Raw genomic sequence first — 6,154 nt, 5'->3', positions numbered from 1 at the left:
AGTGACTCCTCCCAGAGGATATGCTTGCCTTCTGAACGTAGGAAACAAGCAACAGCGTGAGACTCAGGGCAGTGAAGAGAATTGCCCTATAACAAACAGTGAGCAGCAGCTGGCAATGAGTCCATACCCAGGTCTCTCTCTGCACAATAACACACAAGGGCCGCATTCACACTATACTTTCATTCCACTTTCAACAGTCACGGTTTGCCCCAAAGAATTCTGGGAAGTGCAGTTTGCTAAGGGAGCTGAAAGTTGTTAGGAGACCTCTCTTCCCCTCACAGACTACAGTTCTCAGAGTGATTTAGCAATCAATCCCTTTTCCCCAGGTAGTCTAAAAATTGCAGCTCTGTGCGGCAATAAGGGATCTCCTAACAACTCTCAGCACCTTCAGCAACTACACTTCCCAGAATTCTTTGGGGGAAGTCATGACCGTTGAAAGTGGAATAATAGTGAAATAAATGTGTGGCGTGAAGTGGCCAAGAAGAACTCCCTCTCCTCTGAGAGCAGCTGGCCGGCCGGCGACTCTTCCCTCCCTGGCTGCCTTGACTTTGGCATCACGTGGGAACAATAGCTGCCTACTAGTCCCGTCTCCAGAGCCAATGGCTGCCTCTGCCACCGCGGCCAGGAGGGTTCGGAGGCCGCCGGCTAGTAACAGGAGAGCGGAGGGGCTGCCTGACTAGAGGAGCTGCGCTGGCTAAAGCAGCCCGTGTTCTTCCGCAGATCGGAAGCTGGGGGCAGAGCCAAGCCGGACCTCACTGGCCAAGGTTAGTCGTGCTGTACCTGCCCTCTTGACTTTCAGGGTAGGAAACTGGAGAGACGCTGCCGTTGATCTTTTTGTTATCCGAGCAAACGGAAACCTCTGCCTGGCTCGGGTGGCGAGGGGCTGTGTAACCCTCCCGTGGGTCACTTTGCGTGTTGGGGCTGGTGGGACGGGACTCGTGAGTCCTCTGCCGCTGATTCTCCGCGCGTCCTTGGGTGTTTCTCTGACACGGGCGCTCCGCTCTCGTAACTTTCTTTTGCCAACTTAGAACGGGATTCTTCTTCACTCGTGTCGTCTTCTGAACACTTGGCGGGGGGAGAGAATGATCGTGTGGTCGCGTGTAAGGGCCAAACCTCTTTGATTTCCTTACTGATACCTTGTGACTGTGGTCCTCGCATTGTCTTAGAACAACGTGGCTTATTTCTGAATGAACTTGCTTAGTGTTGTGCTTGGGAAGGAATCTAACCTACATGGAATGGGATCCTAATTGTGTTTTGACTCTGAAGTAAGTCCCATTTCCCCCCCAGTTAGATTTAATAGTGCAGCCCTATACGTGTATACTCAGAAGCACGCTCCGCTGAGTTCAGCGGGACTTACTCCCAGGTAACTGTGCATAAGGAATGCAGCTTTTGTTCACTGAAGTAATGGAGCTGCAATCCTACACATACTTTTTCTGAGTAAAAATGCACAGGATTGGGCTGCAAGACCTTAATAAGTGTCTAGGATTGCAGCCTTGCTAGAATGTCAGGTCTTGACCTTGGAACTAAACTTCTTAAAGAAGATGTACTGGAAAGTGCCTTGCACCAGGTCAGACCACTTGCCCATCTAGCCCAGTGCTGTCTCTGGCTGGCAGCAGCAGCTCTCCTGGATCTCCTTGAGCTGGCATGTTTTAATATCACCTATGGCCTTTTGTTTTAAGTGAGGATGCCAGGGGGTTGAATTTAGGACCTTCTGCCTGCAGTCCTGTGTTCTAGCACTGAATTGTGACCCTTCCCATTCACAGTCCTTGGAAACTTTTACCCTTAATTCCAAGTGTGTGGGATGGTGAAGGGAGATATGGTCAAAGGCACTGTCTTCTTTGTTAATTCTTGTATGTTCACTTGAACACATAAAGGAGCAACTAGAGTTGGGCCTGCTGTTCTATCTTCACTCTGCTAAAGGTGTAAATAGAGCCCACCTGCGTACAAGTTGCTTGCTTATAGACCCTCTCCATGAGATTAGGAACTGGAGGAGACAGGTTCTCTGATCAGGTGCCCAGAGCAGGAATAGCCAATGTGGTATCCTTTAGATTTTGCAGACTACAACTCACATCATACCCGACCATTGGCCATTCTGGCTAGGGATGATGGGAGTTGTAGTGCAAAACATCTGATCCAGAGCTTACACATACACACACGTGTGTGTGTGTGTGTCTGTTGAATACATGTATGTTGGGGATGCAGAGCAGAGACAATGTTTGTTCTCTCTCTCTCTCTCACACTCACACACACACTCTCACACTCACACTCAAAATGTACATGCAACTGTTGTCTGAACTGGGCGATACTCACATGTCTACTCCAACTAGCAGATAGGTTCTTGGACTAGAGGTGCAATCTCATTCATATTTACTCAGAAGTAAATCCTGTTGTGTTCTATGAGGCTTGTAAGCATGTTTAAGATTCCAAGCTAAGTTCCATTCAGCCCTAGCTCATCGAAACTGTGGCTGAAATGAATGAGGTTTATTCCAAGTAAATGTTTAAGGCTGAGGCGTAAGCATTAAAAATGCTCAAAGCTGCAATCTATAACAAAATCCCAATGAAGTGCTGTTTAAGGCTGCAATCCTAAATCTCCTTACCTGGGAGTAAGCTCCATTGAACTCAGTTGGATTTACTTCTGGGTAGGCATGTAAATCAGCAACACTGGCAACTAAAATGTCTGTTTTTTAACATTGTGTGTTGTTGTATTAAAGTGTTAGTCTTCTGCATATATACATACATAAGAACACACTTTTATATTCTGTATCATTTAACCCAGAATAATTTATACCACTGGAGACTATTTTCAAGCATGTTACATTGGGAGCTATAGACTGAATTGCTGGACTTGCAGCATCCTAGGACATGCATGATGAGTTGAACACTGGCTGCCCGAGCACATCAATCTTTGACAAGCATCCTCTGCACTGCAGACACAACTTAAGTCTTGAGTTCAAATTTGATGAGCTCTTGAAACTATTCACTTTTAATGCCTTTTTATCATCAACTGCAAATGGGTTCTGAACTCGCATGCGTTGCCAAGAAGTCAAAGATAGCTGCAGGGGTGCTAATGACACTTGCATGGGAGTCTCTCAACAAAATCAGCTGTACAAGCTGAAAGTCAAACACACTTAATTACAGTGAAGTTTACTTCCCAGTATGTGTACTTGGACTCTTAGACTTAGCAAAATCCACATTAACAGCCCAATCCTCAGTTCACTTGGAAGTGAATCTTACTGTCTAGTATGGCTTACACCTGGATAAGTGTAAACAGATTCAGTCTCGGGGAACTAGAGTTGGTTTCCTGGATTACATAAAGCTTTTCTGTATACTAATGGCCAGTACATTTTAAAAATATTTAGATGCCCTATGTAACAGACAACTTTGAGTTACACTTGATGTGTTTAGAAATGAGTTGTGATTTTTAGGGTAAAAAGTGTTGCTTGCTCTTCTATTGGAACACAAGGCTATAGATGTCAAGGTTATGAATTAAACTGTGAGAGGGAAGTCTGGGTGCAGCAGGATCACTAGAAATGGGAACTGCATATTCTGTCATGCACTCTGGGAAACTTATAAAGTTGATGTATATTCAATATCTTTCGGTTTTATTTATTAGTACCCTTACCCAAAACATGTTACTTACATTTAGAAGTTTTGTGTAGTGATTTCCAGTAAGATCGTAGCTTTATAGTAGCCTCATCAACTGAGAAATTTATTTATTTATTTATTTATTATTTGATTTATATCCCACCCTTCCTCCCAGCAGGAGCCCAGGGCGGCAAACAGAAACGCTAAAAACACTTTAAAACACCATAAGATGGGTGGGTCAAGATAATCATTACAAACAGACCTTAAAATATACCAACAAACTTTAAAAACATTTTTTAAAAAAGCTTTTAAAACATCTTTAAAAAAAGGTTAAAAATATATATTAAAAAGCAATTCCAACACAGACGCAGACTGGGATAGATCTCAACTTGTTGAAAGAGGAAAGTCTTCAAAAGGCGCTGAAAAGATAACAGAGAGGGGAGGGAATTCCACAGGGTAGGTGCCGCCACACTAAAGGTCCATTTCCTATGTTGTGAAGAATGGACCTCTTGATAAGATGGTATCTGCAGGAGGCCCTCACCTGCAGAGTGCAGTGATCGACTGGGTATATAAGGGGTAAGACGGTATTTCAGGTATCCTGGTCCCAAGCTGTATAGGGCTTTGTACACCAAAACTAGAATCTTGAACTTGGCCTGGTAGCAAATGGGCAGCCAGTGCAATTCTTTCAGCAGCGGGGTGACATGCTGGCAATACCCTGCCCCAGTGAGCAGTCTCGCAGCTGCATTTTGCACCAGCTGCAGCTTCCGGACCAACCTTAAGGGCAGCCCCACATAGAGCACATTACAGTAATCCAGTCTGGAGGTTACCAGTGCGTGGATAACAGTAGTCAGACTATCACCGTCCAGAAACAGCCACAGGTGGTAAAAGGCACTCCTAGCCACGGAGGTCACCTGGGCCTCTAGCGACAAAGATGAATCCAGGAGCACCCCCAGACTATGGACCTGCTCTTTCAGAGGGAGTACAACCCCATCCAAAGCAGGCAACCAACCAATTATCCGAACTTGGGAACCACCAACCCACAGTGTCTCCGTCTTGCTAGGATTCAGACTCAGTTTACTGGCCCTCATCCAGCCCACCACTGAGTCCAGGCAGCAGTCCAGGGCTTGCACGGCCTCTCCTGATTCAGATGTTATGGAGAAATAGAGCTGGGTATCATCAGTGTACTGCTGACACCTTGCCCCAAAGCTCCTGATGACTGCTCCCAAGGGTTTCATATAGATATTAAACAGATGGAGGACAAGATGGTACCCTGCAGCACCCCACAGCACAGCTGCCAGGGGGCCGAAAGACAGTCACCCAATGCTACTCTCTGAGAGTGACCTTGGAGATAGGATCAGAACCACTGTAAAACCAAGTCAGCCCAGAAGGATACCATGGTCAATGGTATCAAAAGCCGGTGAGAGATCAAGTAAGAATAACAGGGTTGCGCTCTCCCTGTCCTTCTCCCGATAAAGGTCATCCATCAGGGCGACCAAGGCCAATTCAGTCCCATAACCAGGCCTGAACCCAGACTGGGGTGGGTCAAGATAATCTGTTTCATCCAAGCATACTCCCAATTGCTGTGCCACAACCCTCTCAATCACCTTCCCTACAAAGTGGATATTTGCGACCGGTTGGTAGTTGTCACAAACCAATGGGTCTAAGGTGGGCTTTTTCAGGAGGGATCGGATCACTGCCTCTTTCAAGGCACCCGGAACCACTCCCTCCCACAATGATGCATTGACCACACCCTGGATCCACTCGGTCAGAACCCCTCAGCAAGCTTTAATAAGCCAAGAAGGGCAAGGGTCAAGAGGACATGTTTCTGGCCGCATCATCACAAGCACGTTGTCTACATCATCAGGCTGCATCAACTGAAACTATTCCCAAGAAGTTGCAGCAGGTGTTGCACTGGACACCTCATTGGGGACTATAGTAGATGTGGAAGGGACATCAAGGCTGCTACGGAGGTGAGCAACTTTACCCTCAAAGTGCCTCGGAAGCAATTCACAGTGGGCCTCCGAAGTGTCTAAAACTCCATTTCCTGGAGTTGATGTCAACAGATCCCTGACAATATGGAAAGCTCCACTGGATGGCTACTTGAGGATGCGATGGAGGCAGAGAAGTGGGCCTTCTCTGCCACCCTTACTGCCTCATATAGATTTAAGTGTCATTGGTATTTTATTTGCCTTAGCATAATGATGAGAGTGGCACTTTCCCATTCTTGACAGATACTCTGTACAAGGCAGCTATGAAACAGCAGCTTTGTTGTATCTGAAGAATATGGTTTGGAGTCCTTGGTTCGATAGGGGGAGTAAGGTCCATTGAATTCAGTAGGAATTACTTCTGAGCAGACATGGGCCTCATCTGCACTATATATTTAAAGCACAGTTATACCACTTTAAACAGCCATGGCTTCTCCCAAAGAATCCTAGGAGCTGTAGTTTGTTAAAGGTGCTGAGAGTTGTTGAGAGATCCTTATTCCCCTCACAAAGCTACAATTCTCAGAGTTCCCTGGGAAGAGGGATTGATTGTTAAATGTAAGTCCATGTATTTTGCAGTGATGATG

At 46.0% G+C, this 6,154-nt stretch overlaps 1 protein-coding gene across 8 annotated transcripts in view; it reads left to right on the top strand.

Moving 5' to 3' along the window:
• The first annotated feature begins 481 nt into the window (after window positions 1–481).
• Window positions 482–6,154, top strand: part of PPFIBP2 (PPFIA binding protein 2) — a 173,590-nt gene continuing 167,917 nt past the window's right edge. For 3 of the 8 annotated variants that reach the window (XM_061610491.1, XM_061610490.1, XM_061610487.1), the window contains exon 1: window positions 482–764. The gene's annotated coding sequence lies outside the window, so the exon portion shown is untranslated. Of the gene's footprint in view, window positions 765–6,104; window positions 6,126–6,154 lie in introns of those variants that run through there. The other 5 variants (XM_061610497.1, XM_061610494.1, XM_061610492.1 and 2 more) reach the window with 4 other exon arrangements.

The sequence above is a fragment of the Rhineura floridana genome, chromosome 2 (assembly GCF_030035675.1).
Source record: "Rhineura floridana isolate rRhiFlo1 chromosome 2, rRhiFlo1.hap2, whole genome shotgun sequence".
NCBI lineage: Eukaryota > Metazoa > Chordata > Lepidosauria > Squamata > Rhineuridae > Rhineura > Rhineura floridana.
Note: the sequence above shows the minus strand (reverse complement) of the source record. Positions and strands in the feature narration are given on the sequence as shown.